Raw genomic sequence first — 26,457 nt, 5'->3', positions numbered from 1 at the left:
GATTCTTGTATGTGTCCCAACTGGGGATTGAACCCCCAACCTTGGCGTATTTGGACGATGTTCTAACCAACTGAGCTACTAGGCCAGGGCCTGGAGCTATTTTCTTTAGGTTGACATCTTTATGATTAAGAATTTAAACAGACTAAATTATGTTTTAGTAACAACTTTTTTTTAAAAAATTATACAATGAATAATCCTTACCAGCTGCTAAATTTGAAAAAAAAAAAGTAACAAAAGGAGTTAACAGCAACAAAAATCCCAGCCTTTTCAAAATTCAGAAAATTTGATGGAAAGTAAATGCATTCACCAGACTCATTTTGTGCAAAGAATATTTTCAGTGTTCTGCGGCATTACTTAGTTATGTCCTCATTTCGGAGTTAAACCATACAAATAAAGGAAAAATGACAGGGCCAGGAAACTTGTATCCAACCCCCTTTCCTATGGCTGTGCCAGCTGCCAAAGTGCTGACCAAAGTTGAAAGGTCAGCTGTCATCTGTGGCAGATGTGCTTTATTATGATAAACACCTAGATGCTGGAAATGGTTCTGTTCAAAGGTGGTTTATAATTTAGGTGAGAAATAGAAATGTGAGGGAGCTTCACTGCTGGGAATCTTATTTCATATCCGAATGCAATTAACCAGCTGATAAACAGCCTTTTGTTTTCCATCTGAATGACCAATGTCCATTCATTTGGGATACTACCTTGTCAAATGGGCAACAATAACAATAAAGTTTATGTATCTTGGCTCTCTTGGACTCTAAAGCCTGTAGTAACCTCCTGCACTGAAATCAAGAACCTGAACTGAACATGCAAGATAATTATCTCCCAGAATCCACCCGATGGCAAGGCTATGCAAGATTATCTTGTTTTGAACTGGAAATAAGGATAAAACTATCTCTTTCTTTCAATGACTTTATTTTAGTATAATCAGAATATGATTACAAGCCTTAGTAATCTCTATTCCACATGCTTCTGTAGCTTAAATTTAAAGATATACATAATCACATTTCAAAAGATAATCTAAGTTTTAAAAAGCTATGACAATGTCTTATTTTCTGAACTGTAGCCATTTTCTAAGCACTTGTTGGCACTGCTGAGGACTTTTTGTCTTCTCTTCACAAGCTTTAAGTTTTGCATCTTCACTTTATTTTTTTCTCCTCATCCATTCACTTTCCAGAGTGCCATATTTATCCTTTTTTCTAAATAATGTCATTCATCCCTGTTTTTGCTTAATGTAATATTTTCATAAATGAAGATGACAAATTATTATTTTTTTCTTACAGTGATGATTGAAAAGAAAAGCCAGCAATATCCTCCTGCTTAGTTTCCCTTGAAAAGAATGAGCAAAGTGATCTGTGTAGCCTTGCAACCAGGGGACAGATTTCCTGTGTAGGGCTCACAACTCTGGAAAGGTAATTGTTATTGTCACAGAATTTCTGGTAAAAATTTGTGGAAGAAGGGAAATTACATGATTAGTGTTGACTCAGATATGACTAGGTCAGCTTACGAAGGGAAATCAATGTAGATTTTTGTTTATCTCCCAATAAATATTTATTGAGTACTACTATGTGCTATTTACTTAAGGATAGAAAAATGAATAATGTATGGCTTCGGTTCCCAAGGACTTAGTAATCTAGCATGTTTGCTTGTGCTGGTAGAGTAGTGGTAAATAATGATGATGATTGTCAATAATTTTGGTTTCGTTGGGAAATAAGTATATCACCTGGGACTTGTACACATATCACCTGAAAAATCCATTCTAGTTCAGTTTCTTAACCTATTTTATCTATTACCATAGATTTGCTTAAATGTGATGCAATAATCATTTATGTCTATCACAAATCTTATTTACATGTAATGAGCATCAAAGTTTTCAAATGATTTCAAAGGCAAGACCTAGAATGGTGAGCTCAAACTTTAACCAAATGTAGTAAACTTTTCTCAGCTCCTACTCTGGAAAAGTTCTTCATGCTCTATTAGAAATATGCTCATTAGCATAAAGGACAATACTCTTGTGGACATGGGGCATGCATATATATCTAAATAACGTACATGGATAGATGACAGTCAATGTGGTATAGACCATGTATCAAAAGTAAAAATTCAATACTTCAGTTTTAAGTAATAGATCATTATGGAGTAGGGTTAGTCATAGAGAAAGGTCATTATTAAATTTTACATATACTGAAATATTGAACTTGTTTTAGTAAAAAAGGAGGAAGATATGCATGTTCACAATAATGAAAACAGAGAAAGAAAAAACAACAATATTGAAAAATTAATTTGGTGAATCATTTTAGGAAATGTCATACCCACTTAGCACTTTCACTCCAACCAAAGAATTGGTTTGTGGCACTATTTTCGTTAGGTTGAAATCTTTATGATGAAGAATGACTACTATTGCTATGAATTGATTTTCCAGCAACAATTACTTTTACAGTATTAATAATTCTTACCTTCTCTTGTTTACCAGTTTAATTTCTTACCTGCTAACTACATTTGGTAAATAGTTATTACGAATCATGAAGTGTTTGTTGACTTTTACATGACTAACCCTGGGCTGGGTTTTATAGAGCAGAACAAACATGTAAGACATGATCTTTTCCTACAAGGCTGTTCTAATATTATTGGGTAGCCTACTGTCTGGCAGTAGATCTGAAAATATAATTATTGGTAATATGGAAAGAGATATGTTGTTACTGTAGGAAGACAGAGCTTATATCTAAGGAATTTTGTGTCATAAGTCACATAGACTCTAGTAAAATGACCAAAAACAATTTCTCTAATCATACTTGAATTTTCTAGCCATCAAAGGGTGTTTGCTTTCAAAAGGATTATTATACTACTGGCTTTCTTGCCTTGGGGAATGTCAATTAAATCCAAATTATGTTATAACAGAGATTTTGCCATTTTTAGAGACAGGATAAGTGAACTAGAAATGACAAAAATCAAATGAGAAATGAAAAAATGTTTGATATTTACCTGTAAATTGCTTATTTTTCAGTTAACTGTTGGTTTACCCTTGTCAAATGTCCCCATTTGCAGATGTTTTTTAAAAATCAGGCTGTTTTTGTTTCCGGTTAAATACAATTTAGTTTCTTTTAATGAATGTTTGTGCCCAGTGCTTTCTGAAGAGCTTTGTGTTATCTCTGGTATCTACTATGTACTTATACAGAATCACTTTCAGTGTGTGTGGCCTGGTTCCTAACAATTTATCGATTCATTGAATTTCAGAAAGACATCAATTGATTCTTTATGCGGCCTGGCAGAGCAATTCTTAATTTTTGTCTGTTTCTTTCCAACATCAGTCTTAAGAAGAAAGGGTTTTCCTTACATTGCCTTTAAGGGTTTACTGAATCATACATCACCAAGAACATTTTAAAGCTTTATTTTGTCTGTTATTTAAAGTGGAAAATGCTGTCCCTTAAGACACTGGCACTCTGTCATTTGCCTCCAGAATATTTCATGGTTCACTGTCAGGACTGCTGATTTTTCTAGAAGAACATATTGGCCATTTTGGAGAAGTTTTCTGTAACATTCAGATGCTGAACATGTAGTAGTATTTACATTTTAGACTGACTGAAAAGTATATTGGAGCATGATGACACTAAGGGAGGCTTGTGAGTTGGAAGACAAAAGGGATAAATTTAATTGAAGTAGCGTTTAGCATCATTAGAATGTATTCCTGTGATTTTATTTTTCTTCACTGGTTTCTCTTCCTCCTCTTCCTCCTCCTCCTCCTCCTCTTTCTTTTTCTTCTGGTGATTTCAAATCACTATAAAAAGTTTAAAGTGAGAGGAAAATCCTCCTGTACCCTGTGATGTTGATAAATAAGTCATTGGAATATAGTAGGAGTTAGCACGCATCTGAGGATGATTGTGCCATTAAAATTGCATCCAGTCAATCTGGGAACACCTCACCTGAACTGCTCTGTAAACACTCTTCTCACTAAAACACCTGTTTGGTCTGATGGTGCATATTTCAAAGGAATAAAACAAAATGCATTTAAAACAACCCATTAAAATTAAAGTATGACTGCATTCTGAATGGAATTGCTAATTACAACTCTAAAAAAGAATAGTTTCCCCCTTTTGTACAATACATTGTATTGATGACTATAACTGGGCAGATTCTAGGGGAAAGAAACTAATTTCTTATACTATTTTCTACTAGATTATCTCTTTGCTGGTCATTTGGTGAGCAACGCATTGATCCACTAAGTTCTGAAACTAGCTGGCTCTCAAATGAGAGCTAATCTGCAAATGGTACTATGGTGAGAAAGGAAGAATGGAGAAGTACAAGAAAAGAAGATAAGAAAATAATAACCATGTTCTAAATCTAGAAACCATTGGCGGCTCCATAGTCAGGGACCTCAGCATTGGAAGAGACTTGAAGTGCCCAGTCAGCCCAGTTGAGACTTGTCTAGATCAGTGGTCGGCAAACTCATTAGTCAACAGAGCCAAATATCGACAGTACAATGATTGAAATTTCTTTTGAGAGCCAAATTTTTTAAACTTAAACTATATAGGTAGGTACATTGTTATTAACTTAATTAGGGTACTCCTAAGGCTTAGGAAGAGCCACACTCAAGGGGCCAAAGAGCCGCATGTGGCTCACGAGCCACAGTTTGCTGACCACTGCTCTAGGCCATTAGCAGAGTACTTAGATATCACCACTGGAATAATTCTTCTGTTTCAAAGAACATCTTTCCCAGCCTTATATTGTGTTGTGATAATTTAATAGAACCCCATGTACTTTGGCATGAATGCTGAGCACAATAGAGCCAAACTTCATGCTAATACTGTAGCTTCCCACAGGAATCTTCAATCTAAAAGTTACATGGTAAATCTTGGTTGGATGAAGTATATGATTCAAATGTTATGTACAGGAATGCTACTTTTATGTTTTTATTTATCTTTCCCTGTTATTCTATTACTAGAGACCCAATGCACGAAATTTGTGCAAGGGCCTTGGCCCTGGCCCCCGCTCGCGGCCACAGGGCCCCTGCCCACTGCCACTGTGGCCCCCGCCCACCACTACTGCGCCTGGGGGGCCTCTGCCACCTCTGCTGCAGCCCCATCCCCTGTGGCTTTGTCCGGAAGGAAGGATGTCTGGAAGGATGTCTGGTCCAATTAGCATATTATGCTTTTATTATTATAGATTGTTTAGCTATCAAAAGATACTTTTTTTATTTTGTTTAATTAGTGGTAAATAAAAATCTTAGTTCCATCTTCAGTATCCCATAGCATATGCTTTTTAAAAAATATCCACTCATTTATTTCAGCATCTACTAGAATATTTCAAATGAATAAACCAGCTTTCTTTTTGACATGCTTAGGAGAGACCCTGGGTTTGACTTTTTATGCTTTCAAATGCACTATGAATCATTCTGCCAAACACCTGCCCTTCATGGAAATGATATATTTTATTTACACTCTTAGAAAAAAATCTATGCATGGCCATTATTAATCACTCACACCTTTAAGAATGATCTTACCTTTTAGCTATTCATCAAGATCAGTATCCTTGCTGTTAGAAAGGGACACATCATAACTGATGTACAATCGAACTGTAGATGGGTCCAAGTACATGGCTGTTACCAAAATAGATGTCTCTTCATTTTAGTATTACATACACATGTGCGTGCTTTTACGCACGTGTGCGCACACACACACACGCACATACACACACACACACACTGTATCTATTCTGGCAATTTTCTTTAAAATTCTAAAGTGCTAAAACTTGTCAGCTTTCAAATAATACATCACCATGATATTGAAGGCAGCATACCATTTCCAAAAGCTGCTCTCACCCTGAGCAAGGCCAATAAGACTTTGGACAACTGGAATTAACAAAGGTTCAAAGAACAGTCTATGATTTTTATCAAAATCAAGAAAGGGAATAATTGGTAAATAATTCTCTCTGATTATGTAAGAAATCAAGATTACTTTATAATTGAATCATATCTCCATCCAAAAATGAAAAAAAATAATTTTTGCTGCCTTTGACAAAAACTGTAATGCATGCTTTTCATTAGTGAAGAAGTATTAAATGCATTCACAAAATATGTTTAAAGGCATTTCATCTTTTGGCGGACAATCTCATACATCTCTAAAATGTTGCTTGGAAATTAGATGATGCTTAAATCAGCCACAGGGGAAAACAAAACAAGTCAGGGTTTGACATACCTTTAATTCTTTCTTCTTCTTGAGCTACTACAATAATTTTTGCATTGAGATAAGAATTAGAAAAGGACAAAAGTTTGGATAGCTTCCCCTAAAGTTTTAGATAATATAGCAAAATGAGGTAGAAAGTGCTTCAGAGCAAGATCCTTATAGCACGACATCTATCCTCAAATATGCATAAGCTTAGAAATATCACTAAACTAAATATGAGAGAGATATTTAATTAGACCTGGTAGTTCTTTAAGATTACAAGATAAAAAACAACCATTATAGTAAGGCTTTGAATCTTAGAGTTCATAAACTCTATTTTCAACAGAATGTTTAACTTCCTGGGCATTAAGGGAATTACTTAATAGAAAAGAAAATAACCCATAGGGGGGGAATGTAGCCAGCAGTAAAGCTGCTTCAGCCCTAATCTAGCAGAAAGACAAATGATTCTATGTTCACTCCAAAACTCTATGCTAAGAGTTTCCCATTTAGTATTTTTCTTTACTGGCATTAAAAGCTTCCAAGGAGAAGGGATGGAATAGTGAGCTTGTCATGAGTATTCTTCTTACTGATTTCCTCACTTCATGAAAGGAAGATCTGCAAGACACAGGATCTAATCCCAATTTCGATTTCTGTCACTAACCCCAAGTGCAAAGGAAGGCAGCCACATGGAAGAAGTTGCTGCTGGTAATAGGGATGTATCATCCACCATTAAGTGTCTCAAACACAGAGAAGCAACCAATCCTTCTCAAGGCGTACTTATTTAGTGAATGCTTACAGTGTGCCTGGAGTTGAGTGGAATTCTGGAGGGAACATAAAAATGGCAAGCAGAGGTTCCCTTTTTCAAGGAGCTCATAGTCTAGTATGAGGCTTAAGTAAAAATAATATTATAATGTGACATGGGCCACAGAATAGATATGAATACAATTCCACAGAAACAAGTACTCTTCAGAATTATGCCTGCTATAGATTTTGCACACATTGTGAAAAAGCTATTCTATATCTTTAAGAAGTATTTTCCTGAGAACTTAAATAATTTTGCCATCTTTTATGTTACGTTGCTTTAAGAAGAGCATCCCACTATTTCCGGTATCAAACTAACAGTCTCATTCAGTGAGGATGTTACTCTAAATCATGATGAATTCAGAGCAGCCATGTTCATTATCTCCATGTCTCAGGAAGGCAAAGGCAAGACAAAGGGGTACCCCTCCAGGATCTGGATCACTTTAGCCTGCTCATCTCAACCATCAAACCTGCACAAGATGCGCCCAGAGTTGCCAGCAAGCAGATGATTAGAGATAAAACCTCTCATCTTGGGATAAATTTAATCCAGGCAGCATGTGCTCTTGGGTCATTTTATAAATATAGTATTTAGAACAGCATACTCAGAGCTCCAGCAGTGCCTATCTAGTATTGGAGCTAAAATATTCAAATAGAAATAAAAATAACTCTCCAGAAAGTCGCCGGCATTCATGTTTCCATTGGAGAATAATTACAGAAGTCGGTTTAAAAGCTGGAATAAGAGAGGTTGAAATACCACCTCTCATTCTCCCCCCCACCCCCCACCCCCACCACACACAGACATACTAATGACTCGTATTATAGTCTTAAAGCAAATGTTCCCAAACTTTCTCTTTCCTGGATTTATGGTGTCACAATTACTGACCAGGGCCAGACTCTGGAAGGAAACAGATATTCCTCTTGGACAGTGAGGAGACCCAACTATATATCTCCTGGGGCAGAAGAATTTAGCCCTGAAGGTTTAATATATCTAATCCTGTTATTTTCTAATCCTATTACTGTAATGTTGAGGTGAATTGAATATATTTCCTTCTTTATCTCTGTGCAATCTCACATTTCCTGCAATGATGACTTTTGGCTGACCTTACAGTTTTGCTTATTTAATTCTTAATAAGAATATATACAAAGTCTAAGTGAAATCTCTTTATAGTAACACACAGTGCATGTATTCTTATGATGCTTCATGACAAAGCTGGGGAGGCAGTGACTACATATCCAGCCCATGATTTCTTGCCTTTTATTAACCAGACTTATTATTACATCAAAAGTCATGGTTTCCACCGACGACAGATTCAGCACACACATATTCACACTAATGTGTATGTTTATGTGTGTGTGAAATAGCTACACAATGAGTTATTGAGTTGTATATAGAAAAAATGCTAGGCAACTGCAAATTACAAGGATATAATGCCATCGAGGGGTTTAATGGTGACATCATAAATCACAAGAGCAAAGTATAAATGGACTGTGCTACCCCACAACCCTAAGATGCCATTAGAGCTGTGATTTTAAGTCATCTACTCTCCCCAACTACCATTCCCTCATACATGGAGAACATGTGTTATAATTTTCATCTTCTCTAATTCTCTCTAATTTCCCTCACCAACTTCAAACCTTTTTTCTAAATACAGAAAGGATCTCTTTTCCTCGCTGTGCTCCTAGAGCAGCTATATTTAAATGCAATAATGATTGTCCCAAGTTGAAATATAACAATCTAAAAATCTTGCCATTCTGGGCTAGGTGTCACACTCGTGCAATATGACAGGCAGGTGACAATATGCCCAAGAATTCAGAGATTTCTCCTCTTGGATAGCAGTGTGCTTCATGTACCTATTCTCTTTTCCTCTAGGATTAGGAGATCTAATTACATGTAGTGTCCCCATTATGAATGCAAACATAGAAATGATTTTATAGTTTTTCTTTTTATTCACATCTGAATTCAGAGAATCTAAGTAATATTCTAATTTATTTCTTATGCTCTAAACGATTTCCCTTTCTCTCTCATGCTGTCTTAGAGAAGAATATATTAACATGAAATAATAACTGGCCCAAACTTTTGTCCAAATTTAAATATGTCCTAGCAAAGCCAGCCCCATTCTAATTGCTTTTATGTGTCACTTTAAAGCTAGGAGACCCAACCTCCTGGCAGCTTTGCTTTGGGTCTTAATTAGCCACTTAACTGCAAAATGGTTGGCACCCTAGTCCTTTCATCAGTTATTACCCAAATAGCATCACCGACTGAGGATAAAGAAAAGAAAGATCCCACATGTAGCAGGTCTTTCCATCATTATTGCCCTTTCATACAAAGACGGGGGTTCCCAACTCTAATTAAGGCTACATTTTTTAATAGGCAATTGGCATCTTATTCAATTCACTCTCACTGCGGTGTCTTAAAGGACAAACAATCACAGTAATGTGTGTACAGTGCTGTGGAATTTGCAAAATATTTTCATCTACATTATTACTCTTACATGGTGTCTGTCTTAGCCATGATTTAATCCATATGTTTTTATTGGTTTCTGTGATTTAAGATGTGGGTTTCATTTGTCTTTATTCCACTTGCCTGCATATCCACTGAGCTACCTAATAAAATTTACCAAGTCAGTCTTCAGTATTTAAAAGGGGGTTGGCATCTTTATTTTTTGTTGCAATTCCAGGAACTGGACATACTGAGAAAGCACCCTATAAGGAAAGGCACTTCTTTGCAAGCCAAGGTAAGTGACTTGTGGGTAGAAGAATCACCTCCTTCAAAGAAGACAAATTAATTATGAGAGAAAAGGAAAGAAGGAAGATGGAGCAGAGGAGGCTTGGTTCTGTGAACATAGAAATAAGCACATAAGGGAGAAAGAGACCATAGATATAGATCAGACTTCAAAATGAAGGCGAGGGTCCAAACACAATGTGACTTAATAGGTTTAGCATTTTAGGAGAATACCCTCAATTAATGATTTGTACACAATATGTATAACATCTTTTGTTTCACCTTGAAAAGAAAATAAATAATTGTGGCGCCTTCCTAACAATCAACACTTTTTTTCTTAGCCTATCCTTTCAAACTGGTTTCTTTAATTTATGCTGTAACACTTTTTATCAATTTTAAATGCAGGTACCATAGCCTGTCGTTTTAAATCAGAAGGAATTACATGAACTCAAAAGTTCCCTGACTTTCTGAAAGACAGAGTGATTCAGACTTTGCACATCCCAAATTTCCTCTGCCCACCACAGCCCATGGAGCTGAGAGCCGAATCTACAGACTGACCACTAATGATATTCGCCCAAGCTCTGTGATTTTGAAAACTGGGAAATAGGGAATTATGTTTATGAGATTCATTCCTAAACTGCACTATAGCTTATAAAATATTAGTATTTACAATATCCTGGAACAACAAACACAGCATGGAGGCAGCTGCCTCATCAGAGAATGAGCCACAGTGATCTCAGACATTTGTCTATTTATCATGGACTGGATTTCCTTGGCAAACAGTTCAATAAGAAAGATGAGCGCAGCAGTTCAATATTATGCTTGTGGTGAAACTTGCCCATCAATGCCAAGTAGTACTCCTACTTGGTAAGCCTGTTGCCTTTAAGTTTAAGTGTGAATAGCAATGTGGAACTGAGATCAAATGAACTCAGTCCTTTGATTAAATGGGAAATGAGAGGTATTTTGAAGAGAACACTTTTTTTCCCCTGCCAATGTAGGCAGTATCTACAATTAAATCTCAAAACGAGCAGATGTGTGCTTACAGGAAAGATTTGAAAGAAAAATCATTAGGGACTATTATGTTTCAGCTATCCCAAAACAAACTTGTTCCTGTGAAATATATGAATTATTAACTCTGCCAACACTAGAGCTTTTTGCCTCCCATAAGTTATTATAGAGAACCCGGTTTTTAAGTGTATTATGCATTTGAATTTGTCCAACAAGTTTTCTTTTTCTAAATAAAAATTTGGTAATCTACTGGAAGAGGTTGATGATCATGGAATTGCTGTGAATTACTCAGCTAACAAAGGATTTAATTTTTTATATCAAACAAATCAGCACTTTACCTAGTTCCTTTCACATAGCAGATATGGAATAAAATCTTACCTAATAATAAACATGTAAATTAACCATCTCTCTGTTATGCTTACCAGCCAATCAGGAGAGTATGCAAAATAACCCAACAAAGATGGCGGTTAATTTGCATACGTAGGGGCAAAGCGGCAGAGCCAAGACTGAAGGCTCCATCCGGAGCCGTGAAGACTGAAGGCTCCATCTGGAGCCAAGGCCTGGGTCCCGGGTGCCGGAGGAAAACCGGTGCTGGCAGCCAGGGGAAGGGAAGGACTATTGCACAAATCTCTTCGTGCAATGGGCCTCTAGTCTATATATATATATTAAAGGCTAATATGCTAAGTGTCCCTCTGCCCATTTGACCAGTCTCTATGATGAGCACTAACCACCAGGGGGAAGATGCTCGATGCAGGAGCTGTGGAGTTGCAGTGACTTGGCAGTGGCAGTTCTTGAGTAACGCACCCTGAAACCAGAGAGAAGGGAGCCTGATTCCTCATGGGGCCGCGCAATTATACCTTTGGCCATGGGTTATGTTGTTGCTGGGGTACTGTCGGTTCTGAATCTGGTTTACTGCAAACTTGTGTTTGTGTTCCATACCCTGTATGATAGCAACTTTGCAGAGTGCCCTCTCACACTCTGGGACCCCTCTGGGGATGTTGGAGAGCCAGTTTTGGTCTGATCCCTGCAGGCCAGGCCAAGGGACCCCAACTGCCTGAGGGACCTGGCTCATCGCGTAGACACACTTCAAGCTATAGCACCACCTAGTGCGTTGGCCAGGGCAGAACCCCTGGAGGTTGGCTCCAGGGCATGTCTGGCTTATCTTGCTCAGTCCCACCCTGCCGGCCACCTTCTAATTAATTTCCTTTCAATGTACACAAATCTGTGCGCTGGGTGCTAGTGTTTGAATAAACAAAATAGATGAGAAGAACTTGTTCTCATAAGAGAATATTTTTAGTTAATGCTACATGGCTCCATCTTTAATATCTAAAGAATTTATTTTAAACATTTCAAAAGGAAGAACTCTTTTATTTTTGTTTAACTACCAGAATAATTCCACAGTGCAACTGCTTACCCACAAAGAACCTTAGATTAAGGAATGTCCACCTAAAATTAATGTGTAGCCAAAAATATATATAAAAAAATCTTAGTGTGTCTGAGTATTCATTAGTGCTTCAATGTGGTAGACATTACCCTGAAAAATAAAATGGACAGTCTCTTTGCCTTTATCTAGATTGAGTTTATTCTGGCCAAAAAACCACATTCCAGAGTTTTTCTAATCTCTTTATTGGTGGGTTCATTTGTGAGCAGCCACAACAGTTGGCTGAGGTCAGAAAGTCAGCATTACAGTGCTTCCAGTCTCTTGGGAGTTATAATTTTTATATAAAAATGGAGGTTATTCAGGGTGGTTTTCTCCCCCAGCTGCTTTTAAGCAGACAGTAATGCTGGCCACCCAGTGGATGAGACCAGGATGGGTGGAAGTGAAAGAAACTATTTGACGTGACTCAAAAGGAAAAAATGCAAAGTTCTTAGGGAAAATTCTGTCATGGCAAGAGGCCATGAAATGGTTGTCCTAAGCAATTTATGTTGTATTTCAGATTATAAGCCTACCTCTGATGATCAGCTCTTAAAAATGAACACAAAACAGAAGACAGCTTTGAGAGGTGCTGTGGAAAGGGGAAGGTATGTATTAAGGCTATGTTAAGTTCATAGAATAAAGAAAATAGATGAATCCTATCTCATAAATATTTTAAATTATTTTTACATTCTATTTTGAAGGGTATTGAAATGTCAATGAATAATTTAATATTAATTGAGTAAAACTTATGTAAGCTATTCTATTCACATGATTTTATAAAACTGAATTTATATAAATAGAACTATTGAGTATAATTGCTCTAAATATTAGAAGTAATAAAATATTGGAAGATAGTGTGATTTTATGATTTGATTTTGTTCATAAATGAATCAGTATCTTTTCTTTAAATCACCAATTAAAACTTTAATTAAACCTTGGCTAACATGGTAAAATTTATTTTATCAGGTTGCCATTAAGAGTATATACATGCCTATTCTTATTATGTTACTTAAAATATAAGATTTATGAGATTAGGAAAATAGGCTTATTTACTGCTATATCCCTAGCACCTACAACAGTTCCTGACAAATATTAAATATTAGATAAACTGCTGAATAAATGCACCTAAATCATTTTTCTGACCAGAGACAGACAAACTACAAGACCAAAACAAATGAAAACCAATCATACAAAAACAAGCACTGTAAGTTAGAACCCCAAAATTTCAATGTTTTTGTAGTTTACCCAGTGATTCTGATGATCATCTAATTTTTGTAAACACCAACTGCATCCAGTTTGGTTCTATGTATTAGTAACCACAAATGAGCTCACAGATATGGAACTCAATTTAAAAAAAATAATAATTTGAATATTTTTATAAGAGGCACACTGTGGGAAGCCACTGCTTGCTGATACTATCATGAGAGTGCACCAAGGAACACGGAAGGCCGATGGACCTTGGGTTTTAGCAGGGCGGATGCTAAGCACCTTGTCTGTTGAGATAGTGCTGGCTCAAGGCAATTCCCTAACCTGATAATCCTTTTACTATTTACCAAACTTTACCTTTGATATGCCTGTATACTTTGCTAAAAGGCAAATGTGTATTCAAGAAAATAAATAGTGGACCAGGCCAGAAAGCTGTGTATCGCTTCAAGAAAGAGGCTCGAACTGGCCCCCAATGCCTTCTAAATTCATATTTCTTGTATAGCATTTTCATTTGTGCGTTGGCCCCTCCTTCCGATCCTGAACCCCGCTGCAAAGGTCACAGAGCACACTCAATACAGTTATCTGAAATTTCGACATCATACTCGATCATTGTATTCTCATTTCATTTTGCTCATATTCCTCCCTGTCTGGTAAATAAAGACTTTTGGGTTTTCAGAATCTTAATTTATATGAAAACTTTTATTTGATATTTATTTTCTTTATTTTATTTTTATAATTCTTATGTAAAATGTAGTGCATTTTTGAGATTTAAAAATTTGAAAGCTAAGAAACTTGAACCAGATGTTCTTTAAAATGCATTCCTATTATGAAATTCTCTGAAGCCACTCATAATAAAATCTCAAGTCTCCAATATTGATTTTACTTATTTATTTTACTTTTTAGGTTAATCCTCACCCGAGGACATTTTTTTTTTTTCCATTGGTTTTTAGAAAGTGGAAGGGAGAAGGAGAGACAGAGTGAAAGAGACACATTGATTGGTTGCCTGCCTCCTGAATGTGCCTCTGAAGCCAGGGACCAAACCTGTAAATAAGGTACATGCCACTGATCAGACTCGAACCTGGGACCCTTTAGTTTGCAGGCCTATGCTCTATCCATTAAACCAAACCAGCTAGGACTCTAATATAGATTTATTGGAGAGTGGTATGCAGAAGACACAAGCAAATTAAGAGTTTTATGCCTTGAGGGTTGGAACTAAATCTGTCTTCAAATGCAGGAATCTCATGAGTTATCTTAACTGTTAATGTTTGTGTGTTTTTTAAAGCACATTGAAAACTGAGATTTACCTCTTTCAGGTTACCATTGTGATACTAGATTCAAAAATCCTTTGTGTATTGAAGTAGTCTTTAAAAGTCCGTGATCTGGCCTTTGCTTCTCTTTTCAGCCTCATCTCTCTAAACTTTATTCAAAATATTATCAGGTCTGAAGGTGAGACCTACTCACCAAAAAAACAGAAAGCTCTCTGAATCCTACCCTTTTGGTTGTTAATGGAAACTTCATTACATAGGCATGGTTAATTAAATCACTGGCCATCAGTTGACCTCCAATGCCTCTCCTGTTTCTAGAGGTAAGGCGAATGTGGGGACTGAAAGTTCCAGTCCTTCAGTCACAATCAGCCATATCCTTAGGTGCTTCCCAAAGGTCACCATATTAACATAACCAAAACATCATTACCACTCTTATCACTTAGGAAATTCCAAGGGTTTTTATATAAGTAATATATCTTCTTATATATCAAAATATCTCTACTCAAAACTTTCTTATCTCCAATTCTTCAACTTAGTTCCCCTGTTTGTGATGGCCGTCTGAGTACCTGCATGAAGTTGGTCAGAGGCCCTTCAGAACCAGTTGTGTAATGGGCACTGGGACAAGAGACAGGTGAGTCCAAGAGCTGGTGCATGGCGACACAAAGACTAACTCATAAGAAGTATCAAAAATATTTGTGGCTTTTATCATCAGAAGTATGATACTATCAACACTGGTGGAGGAAGTTACCTAATCTGACAAGTTAAGAGAATTTTTAGGAACTTTTAAAATGGAGGCAGTTAAAATTAAAATGGCTGTAGTGGTTTGGAGAAGAATGCATAGAGGATGGCTTTTAGGCAAAAAAGTAGACTCAAGATAGGCAGTAAAAGTGAATAAGTATGCCTGAGAAGATAGTGGGGTAAGGATGAGGCAGGGAATTCTGACAAATTTTGAAGCACAATGGACATCTACATGGCTTGGGATCTGCAGGAAGAACTGATAGTTGTGATGGTTAATTGTATGTGTCAATTTGACCAGGATACCCAGTGGACACTATTTCTGTGTGTCTCTGTGAGAATGTTTCTGGAAGAGATTAGCATTTGAATCAGTATAAAAGATCCCCTTACCAGTGTGGATTTGCATAATCCAATTGGTTGAGGGACCAAAGAACAAAAAGGTAGATAAAAGGCAAATTCTCTCTTTGTTCTAGAACAGGACTGTCCATTTTCTCCTGATTTTGAACACTAGATATGCTGGTTTCTTAGGCCTTCCAACTCTGGGACTTACACCCTTTAGACTGGGAGTTACATGATCAGATCCCCTGGTTCTCAGGCCTTCGGACTCAGACTGGATTATATCCCTGACTCCAGCTTGCAGATAGCAGACCATGGGACTTCTCAGCTTCTGTAATTATGTGGGCCAGTTTCTATAATAATTCTCCTTTTATAGATATCTGTATTTATGCTATTGATTCCGATTCTCAATTCTCTGGAGAACCCTAATATAGTAGAGTAGAGAATACTGACATTTTTAAGACTGATAATTTGCAGAGGACTAATTCGCGGCAGTTTTTCTGGGTTGTAAATGCAAGCTGTTGCAATAAGAGCTGTGAACTTGAAATATAGTGATTGGTGTTTTGATTTCGTCTTTGCCACCTAGAGCATTTTTCTTAGCTACAAATGTAAGAGATGGAATAGAAAGTCTTTGAGCCTCTTTCAGTATTGATCTTTATACAATTATGATGGCAAATTAGAATCTTAGGATTCTGTAAATATCTAATTGAGGTATCCTTAAAAGTGTGGAATTGTGGGCAGTACTATATAAAACTTAAAATAAAATTTTTATATGTGCCTGTGATTGGATAGCTAAATGATCAAGTAGCAAATACGTGATGGAGAAGGTGATCTTGCAATGTATAGGGAAGAACTATAAGAAGTTGCATTTTAATATTGTCTAGGTAAGAATGTCAGTGAGGAAATGAATGAGAAAGAGAAGCATGGCGGGTAGATTTGGGTGATACCTACATTTTCATATATCAGGTATCTAGATTTATGGGAATGGACAAAGCTGTTAAAAATGTTAATCTAAGAATTTTATATTGGAGTCACATGAAGCTTCCTTCACAAATGAGTTGTATGAAAGGAAAATCTGAAAGAGTGGTTGAGTAGTAAAATGTAAACAACAAAAATCATGAGTGCTTTGATGTGTCCTTTAATTGAGTAAAGAATATACAAGAGTAAGAACCTTGCAAATGTTGAAGTGATATGGCAAAACCAGTGTTTTGTACAGAGAGCTACATTAGTGACATACAATATGCCATAGGAAAAAAACATAGGCAGGTTTTATTCAACATTTCAGTAGGCGAATTAAAAATAATACAACTAGAGTATTACTTTGACTCTTTCCAAAGCTTCCATTAGCTTGATACCAGAGACATTCTGCTTATTCTGGAGCTGACCTAATTATGACCAGAACTGGTCTTCACCTTGTGTCTGATAGAATGACGAACTATCCTTTGACACCATCTAGCTACTTCCTCTTCTTTTTATATTTTTAATATAATGCTATGTGAAATATCGTATTTGTGTGTGAATTTCGGTTAGACAGGATTAATCAGAGAAGAATGCAAGCAATGTTTTCTGTTCAAAAGATAAGTGTCAATGACGGGATGGCAGATGACTTCAGTATGCAAATATTTTGGCTTTCAGAGAGATAAGATGGATTCCAATACAAACTGCTTCCACCTGCAGAATTTCCTTAGTAAAAATATGGTCATGTTGTCTTTGGTCCACTTTCTTTATAAAGACACTCAATTTTCTTTACTGCGCTATAATGGCCCTGAGATGCATTCTTCATGACTAAGGTTAAGGTGGAGGATGCAGATGTAACACCATCCTATAAAACTGTAGTTTTATCCATCTGGATCAACTTCCATTCTACTAGTATCCATATGGGAAATAGCAAAGAAAGAAGAAATATGGCTTTCATTAGATTTGTAAAATATCCTGAAATAAAACAGAATAGATTGTCTATCAATTTGTTTATCATTCTGGACAAAGGAATGTGCCAATCACCCAAATATGTGTATATATATATATATATATATATATATATATATTTCCCCATACAATTGAATCTCCTTGATATTTACATCTGGATATGTTGTCCTATGGAAAAAGTCTTTAAAAGTGATCTATTGTTTTTATCTGGTTCTTTTCTTCCACAACTATGGCATATTGTAAATTGTCTCAAAGAGTCTTGTTACAATGTTTAGTTCTTTAATCTAATGTCAAACTGAAGGTTAGTTTGACCCATATTAAGTAAGGGTAGAAAAATAGAAAAGAAGACATTGGTGATAAACAGTGTTTAATTCCTTTTTGGAGAAAACAATCAACTCTCTTTCTGTAGGATAAAGCTGAAAATGGCAAAAGCTCACACAAATATACAGTGCTGTATCATTCTCGGGTTAATAAAAACAATTTATATGCAGGGTAGTGAACAAGAGAAAAGTTATGGAAAACATTTCTCATCCAAGGACAGTACACCAGATGTGCTAAGACTTATGGGAGCAATCAGAGGTGCCCAGTCTCTGCAGCGGGCCTCATTAAGTTAGACTGTGACCCAGCACCTTCAACTTATTAAGCTGTCTAGAACTTCAGTGATTAAAACCAAAGAAAGGTCAGAAACAAACCTTTGGAATGTCCCTGCATGGATTATTTTCTTACAGGCACTAGAACTTCATGGAGATACTTCTCATGATGCATGGACTTTTAAAAATTGGATATTTGAACTGGATTTACCCAGAGATTAAAAAAAAATTTAGTAGCTGGCACCTCCTCAAGTTTTTTTTCACAAGTTTCAAAACTTTAACCAAAATCTAAATAAGCATTCTTACAAGATAGTTTTCCATGTCAGGGCTGAGACCAGAGGAACAGATTTATGGAGATTTTAACATGCTCAGTTAGGTCCTAACGATAAGTGAGACTTATAGCTACAGACAGAGGTATTAGGAATATACTTTCAAAATGTTACAATTAATTAATGTAAAAGTTATGTTAAAGACTTAATGCTGCCCCAAGTCCTATTCTAGGCTTTAAATATTATATGGGTTTATATAACTTTTCTCTGTCCCTCTCCTCCAAATTTATCTATCTCTATATTATGATACCTAGATACACCACACTCTGAATACATTCATATGTAATATAGAAGCACAGGAGTATCGTGTATCCTATATAATAAAAGCCTAATATGCAAATCGACCAAATGGCAGAACAACGGGTCGCTATGATATGCACTGACCAGGGGGCAGATGCTCAATGCAGGAGATGCCCCCAGCCCACAGGCCCCAGGCCGGCCAAGGTGGGTGCCAGTGTGTGTGGGGGGCAACCACTTCGCCAGTCGCCCCACAGATCAGCCCTGATCACCATCCAGGCCTAGGGATCCTACCTATGCATGAATTTCATGCATTGGGCCTCTAGTATATAAATAATTATTATACATGTATCTAAGATAATGTTAAATGTTGCCATTCCTGTTGTTTTGGAGTTTAAGCAGAAGTCTCAGTTGGATTTGCACCAACCCTGTTCACATCCCCACGCAAGTTGCTGTACTATCTCTGTACCACATGAAGACTGTGAAGCAATTTCTGCAACCTTAGTCTGTTGCCCATCTGTAGGTTTTGGAGGAGAAAAAATGGAAAGGACAATTTAACTCCTACAATCCTCCCCTCATTGTGGCACTTTCCCTTACCCCTATCAAGTGAAGAGGGTTTCCTTCAAAAGAAATGTTTGAAGAGTTTTACAATTCCTTGGAATTTGAGGGCCATAGGACCTGGCCCCTGGCCCCTATAGGGAGAATTTCCAAAGTAACACAGTGATGAGGAGAGAGCCCAGCAGAAAGCAAACTGTGACTGCATGTTGTGTAAAGGGCCAATGGGAACCCTGAGGAAGGGAACCTTCCCTGAGTCTTCTCTTCAGTGACTCCATTTCACTGAACCACTTGGGTGAAGGAACATGGCAGGGGCTGAACTACCATTAGCAGAGGTAACAAGGGAGGGTTCAATGGCAGCAAACTGAAAGAAACTTATAAAAAGCCACAAAATTCCCCATGGGTGGGGGGGCGGGGCAGAAATTGTTCATGTTCACTCCTCCTCCCTATTCTAGGATTTCAGTGGGTTGGGGAGAAACTTTAATTTGCATAGATTTGGAGTTAGAGATAATCACAGGATTTTGTCAGGAACAGAGAAAGAGTTACCTCAACCTGATCTAGAGAAAAATTACCATCTTCCAACTCATTATGTTTAAGATTATTTAGAACAGTATAGTTGCCTCAGAATTATGGTTTCCAACCTAGTGGGTGATCTTGCATATGCTGTCTGAGACTCAATGAACATAACCCAAGCAAGCCCTGTGTGATTAGAAACGAATTTAGTCTAGATTTTACAAGATCAGGCTATCTTATCTACGAAGATCTTGGCCTTCATCTTACCATGGATGGATTCCAGAAGACCATAGTGATTCAAGTGTGGCGATATGGAGTGAACTGCCTATGGCAAGAACTTTGCCTCTTATACTGAATTAAGAAATGAAAATGAACCTTGACAATGCGATTTAGAAGGGGGTCTATAATTTGGTGGGTCAAAGTGCTTATGAGGTATTAAAACAAAAAGGATATATAAACTTTGCCATTGGTGTAAGTGTGGCTTATATAATTGTATCCACATTTAAAATAATTTCAAGGCATATCTAATATTAATAATAATGAAACGTATTTGGCATTGAGAATAAATTCTTCTGAGCCTTCTTGTGTTCTAAAGACTCAGCGATTACCTTTCATCATTAAGAACATGAGAGTAGATATGTTTCAATATTCAGAAAGATCTAAACAACTATGATGTCTGATTTCTATGCTGAGGAAATGTAACAGCTCTAGTGTGACTAGCTGAGCATTCGGTTGCCATCTAAGTTTATGGGTCATAGTTTACTGTTTCTTCCTAAAGCAAGAATGTGGGCCAAGAGCACCAAAGCACACTAATGAGACACTTGCATTTTAACCTGGGAAAGAATTAAATCAACTACCATAATGTGCCAAAGCTTGAAAAACAATTTTACATGGTTCAACTTAAAACTAAGGAGAAATATGCATGAGAGTAAATTTTCTCTGATGAAACGATTAGACTCCACACATCAGACAACATTCTCTTTTACATGCTGTCATTTCAAGAGCTAAGTTCTAAGTTCTCTTTTAAAAATAAGATAACTGGCAATCTATAATAATAAAGGCATAATATGCTAATTAGACCAGATAGCGGAACGATCTTCCGGATGTCCTTCTGGATGAAGCTGGTGCTCTGAGGGCTGAGTCCCTTGCACGAATTTTGTGCATCGGGCCTCCAGTTTAAAATAATAACTTTAATTGACTTTAAAATTATAATATGAATGCAATTTTCACTGTAGACCTTATGAAATATAAAGAAAGGCATATTAAAGGAAACAAAATTTGCAGCACCCAGGGAGAGTCATTATTTGTTTGGTGTGTTTGTGTATACACAAACACACATACACAGATACACACACATCTGAACTATATAGGCATTCTGTTTTGGTCTTTTTGCTGTCAATTTTCTGTATATTTTCCCAAATCATTTTTCATCCATTTAAGCACAATGCTTAATGTCTTCATATTATTACTGCAGATGGCCGTCGCTAGCACGCTGATGGATATTTAGGTGGTTTTTCCATTTTTCTATTAGAACTCTGTATTGAGGATCCAAATACATTCTCTTTTTTGGTAAATTTCCTATTCCTTCATGAGAAGTAGAATTATTGAATGAAAGGGCTTACACAATTTACATTTTGAATACATATTTACAAAAACTGGAGGTCAAAATGCTATCTCATGTATTTTCAATTTATATTTTTGACTACTCACTGAAATTTAACTTTTTTATTTATTAGCAATTAGTATTTATTATTTGTGCATTTAAATTTTTATTTTTCTGCAGCAAGAATTTATCTTATATATTAGGATATAAAAACTTGTTACATGTTAAGAATTCTTACAATGTGTGCCAGACATGAGTAACATGAAATAAAAAGTATTTGCTTTCATAGCTTATTTTTGCATTCCAAGACAGAAAATAAATATGCAAACAAGGAAACAAGACAACCCTGTGTTTCAGACAAAGCCATTTCTTTGCATCTGCACTTTTAGATAGCAATAGGGCTAGTAGGATAGAGAAGAGTGGTATCTTAGCTAATGTGGCCAGAGAATCATAAGGTGCTCTAGTTTCTCAAAGTTTTTTATTTTTTATTTTCTTTTATTTATTTTATTTTTTAAATACATACATTATTTTATAGTTTTCCTTATTTTGATCTTGCCTACTTTTGTCAACTGTCTTTCTTTGTATTTTATATTATTGTTGTTATTATGAATGGAATCTCTCTTTGCATTATGTTTCCTAATTGGCTATAGCAGTGACTAACTGTTTTAATTATGTCTATAATTAGAGCAACAGTACTGATGTTAGCATCAGAGTGAACGAATTACCACAGGATGCTACTCAAATTTCCTGGGTTTGGGCCCCCAAGATTTTTATCTCCCTAACTTCCTAAGCTTATACTCAGAGTGGAAGTATCACAGTTAGAGAACCTTATGATGATCAAAAAGCTTAGCCTTTAAAAAGTATGTATGCCTCGTGGTAGTTTATGTTTTGACATTATACTATGAAACCTATAAAATACTTTAAATTTGTGTATCTTGCATCTAGCGAAGTTAAGAAACTTTGAAAAGATATTTATATGTTTTAAAAACCCACTTAATATTACCCAGGTTGTATTTCAGTTTCTGAACTTGTTTTCTTACAGATTTTTCTTTCAAGAAAACAAAAAACAAAAAACTGTGATTCATTCTGGCTGGATAATGCTGAACGAGACCAAGAAGCTCTCTGTGCTTTGGGACTTCACACGTGGCCAGGGAGGAGCTGGATGGCTGCATGAAGGGGGCTGACTGACTGTGGGAACAATAGCCAGGAAAGACCTATCTTCCTGTCTTGCTGAGCGTCTACCTGTGTACTTCCATAGCCCTCATTGTTATGTGGGGGCCCTGACCAATCACATTATCCCAGGGACAATGTAAGCGTCAAGGAGAAACTTTCTCACATGATTCTCCTAAAGGTCTGTCTGTGGTTTGCAGTAAAGTTTTGGAAATTTTTTCTCCCAGACATTCAAAATATTAATTACAATGTTGCATTAATATAATCCATTAATATTTTTTGGTCTAATTAATTTTTCCTACTAAATTTGAAGACTTTGGATGCTTTGTGTTTTGGGGTCAAGCCTATATGTTATTATATCTTTCATAGGCTGGGCTGAAAAAAGTTTAAGTATAATAACGAGAGACTATTGATGCCATGAGTGTCTACCCTTCCTGTACACCAGAGATTTAACTTAAGGATAGCGATAAATGCTTGCCTTCTGCCAGTCACACAGCATCACCAAGTACTCCCATAAATACACATCACTTCCTTCTGTATGTTCCCCTATCATTTCACACTTGACTATCATTGTGTTCAGGACCATGATTTAAAATAAATTATCTGAGTTTTCCTTACTGGATTATAACTCCAAAAAAGGTAGGAAATTGCTCTTATTTTTCTTTTTGTTTTCTTCAAGCTTCTGTGTAGGGCAAGCATAAGTTAGTTGCTTAGTGAGTGAATTGATAAATCATTAAATAATGTTTTTATTTTGTTCTCACATTATTTTTTAACTTGATCAACATCAGAGTCTGCCAAATGCCTTTATAAAGTATTTAACTCTATATTAAGTTACTAAAACATAAACAATTTTCTGTTAAATGATTGTTTTCACTGTGCTTCTCTTCAACTTCTGGGGTAAACTCATGTTTGGTTTGATGAGTAAGTGTATTTAGACATTTATCTGGCACGCTTGAATAAATTCCTCTATGAGGATAGATCAGTGTACTGTTTTTAAAGTAATAATATAGCATGTGGAATTTACTCTGACAGCTTCTAGCAGCAGCAATAGCTAACACTCATGTGACATTTAGTAGGTGCCAGGCTAGTAGCTAACTTAAAACTACTTGCCAGGCATGATTTAAGGACTTTATATATATTAATTTGTTGAATATTCTCATTAGCTTTGTGAGATTATCATTATTATTCCCATTTTACACATAAGAGAACTGAAGCTAGAAGAAGTTAAATGAATACTAGTACCCAAGGTTATGTAGCTGGTAAGTGGTAGAAATAGCTTTCGAAACTAGGCCATCTGGCTTCACAGTCTGTGAACCTGACCACGATGCTGAAGACTCTTCAAAGACTTTGCTATTTTAGGTCACATTTAAAACATGACCCTGAGGAGGAAAAAATATTAAGCGGTAAAGATAGAATTACAGACATGTAACCTACCTTGAAATCAACATTAGCCCAAGATAATTTTATTGATGGTAATAAACTGCTAGAATATGAATCATATGCTCACATGTTAAGCACAAAATTTGAGATGAAAAGTAGCACACAGAGTATCCATTGCAGTCTGTTATGGCCAAGCCTAATCCAGAGTCTTAAACAAACAACATTACGATCTGCAGTGTTGGGTTTTTCTTTTGTTGTTGTTTTTTTTTACATGGAAGTGTGTGTGTGTGTTTTCTTTCAGGCAAGACTAATTAATTAGTTAAGAAAGACTGTCCACCTGAGTTTTCAATCCTCTTCACACCTCCACATTTCCTTGAATCTGGGCTAAGAGAAGGGGGTCCCTGAGCCTGCCAGCCCATCCTTTGTGCCTCTCAGTTTATCCCTTGCCATCTGTCTGACAAAATTGCCACCTCTCACCCCAAACCTGGCCCCCTGATCCTCAGCCCAGCTTTTAGTCAACCTCACTAGCATGCTCATTCATTCAAAGTCACTTCAACTCCTGATTTCATCTGGTTAGAAAAAATGACATCATAAAGCAAATTATAACAGAAAAATAATTTTATCCACATTGTCATAAAATGATTCAGAATAAATCAAAGTAGGAATTATTTTAAAGAATGGTAGAAAGAACCTTCTTATATACCAACTGTGTTTATCAGAGATGTACCTCCACTCAGGATTTGTCTGCAAGACAATATTGTTACTCCCGAAGGCATACCATCAAATAGTACCAGATATTGTATTACATTAATATAAATTGATATCAAATTAGAAGGAGCTTATGTTTCTTGAGTGTTTACATTGTGCCTTACATATATTAATTCATTTGATCTTCACCAATTATGCTCAGATAGGTGTTATCAACCCTTTACACAGATTTCAAAAAAACAGAAATATTACAAAATATTTCTCCAAAGTCTCAGCATCAGTAATTTGCAGCAGTGGGATTTGATATTAGTCTTTTCCAAATCTCAAACTCCTTCCACAATACCATGATTTTAAAAAAAGGGGGGGATGATGAATTTTAAAGAGGGACTAGAGAAACAGTGAGGGACAATGCCTATAGAGGGCAGGCACCTCGCTGGGAGATTTGCAAAGCCAGAGGGTAACTTAAATCTGGGAGAGTCTCACCCTGGCAGGTGTGACTCAGTTCTTTGGGTGTCATCCTATGCATTGAGAAGTCATTAGTTTGATTCTCCATCGGGGTATATGACTGAATTCAATCCCCAGGAGGGGGCATGTAGGAGGTAGCTGATCTATGTTTCTCTCTCTCCAACTCCCTTCCTCTCTCTCTAAAACTGATAAAAATATATTTTTAAAAACCTAAGAGAGTCTCCAAATGTTGACAAAGGGTGATGTCCTAGCCAAGTAGCTCGGTTGGTTAGAGCAATGTCCCGATATGACAAGGTTGTGACTTGATTCCTGATCAGGGCCCATGCAAGAATCAACCAATGAATGCATAAATAAGTGGGACAACAAATTGATGCTTCTCTCTCTTCTTTCTCTTTCTAAAAAATAAAAATAAATAAATTAATTAAAAAAAAAGAATAAAAAGGTTCTGGGAATCTCAAGAATGTTCTGTCTTCTGCAGTATTTCTGGAAGCTTGCTATTTATGGCAGACTAGAGTGAGAGACTGGAAAAGACGTTAAAGAGGATGTTGAAGTGAGGAAACCCCAGACTTGTTTACCATATTTGTATTCATTAAGTTCCAATATTTCGAATTCACAGTCCAATTGCTAAAGTTATTGTTTAAAACATATTGTTTACTACCAGATGGAAGATAGTGAAGTGAGTGCTGATAGAAACAGGGAAGTGATTGTCTGAGATTAGAAAAGTGGAATGCATAAGATTTAGCATCTATTTGAATGTGAGGAAAAGAGGTGATATTGCAATCAGAAAGGACCCAAGTGTGAAACTGGATGATCCAAGAAGGGTGTTGGGTTTCGTGTGTGGTGCTTGTAGGGCATCTTTGTAGAGATGATCGGAAGGAATTTTTGAAGTGAGAGAAAGCTTGTGATGTACGTGATGGTTATTATATACATTTGTTTAGAAAATGATAGTTAAAGCCAGTCTAATATAGGTGGTTTTAAAGGGAAAGAACATACAGGGATAAAAACTGGAAACTTCTATTTAGGGAGCAGAATGAGAAATAACAGTCTAAAAGAAAAAGGCCTAAAAAAAGAACAACACAACAATTTGAGAGAGCAGCATCATGGAAGCCACAGGACGAGAGCTGTGATGAAAAAATTCTACAGAACATTCAAGATAAGGATAGAAGAAAAAAATCTTAGATTTGGCAGATTATTATTACGTCTCTGAGAGAGTGAAGCCCTTGATCAATAGAGCAAGTGGAAAAAGAAAACATTAAAAATAGAGGCTCTTTTTCTGAGAATGATCTTTTGAGGAATCTACCAGTAAAGGGAACATCCAGCAGGGCAGTGGTGA

The 26,457-nt window shown here is 36.5% G+C and overlaps 2 long non-coding RNA genes across 2 annotated transcripts in view; both read left to right on the top strand.

Annotated features, from left to right (window-relative positions):
• The window catches only part of LOC102766877, a 95,781-nt gene extending 83,076 nt beyond the window's left edge, over positions 1–12,705 (top strand). Inside the window, exons 5-7 of the long non-coding RNA XR_436282.2 lie at positions 1,284–1,412; positions 9,638–9,694; positions 12,627–12,705. This is a non-coding gene — a long non-coding RNA (uncharacterized LOC102766877). The remainder of the gene's footprint in view (positions 1–1,283; positions 1,413–9,637; positions 9,695–12,626) is intronic.
• Positions 12,706–15,049: 2,344 nt separating this feature from the next.
• On the top strand, positions 15,050–25,615 carry LOC107184938. The gene is made up of 3 exons (XR_001515842.1): positions 15,050–15,208; positions 22,444–22,752; positions 25,603–25,615. It is a non-coding gene; the product is annotated as an uncharacterized LOC107184938 (long non-coding RNA).
• The last annotated feature ends 842 nt before the right edge of the window (positions 25,616–26,457 follow it).

The sequence above is a fragment of the Myotis davidii genome, unplaced genomic scaffold, assembly GCF_000327345.1.
Source record: "Myotis davidii unplaced genomic scaffold, ASM32734v1 scaffold44, whole genome shotgun sequence".
NCBI lineage: Eukaryota > Metazoa > Chordata > Mammalia > Chiroptera > Vespertilionidae > Myotis > Myotis davidii.
Note: the sequence above shows the minus strand (reverse complement) of the source record. Positions and strands in the feature narration are given on the sequence as shown.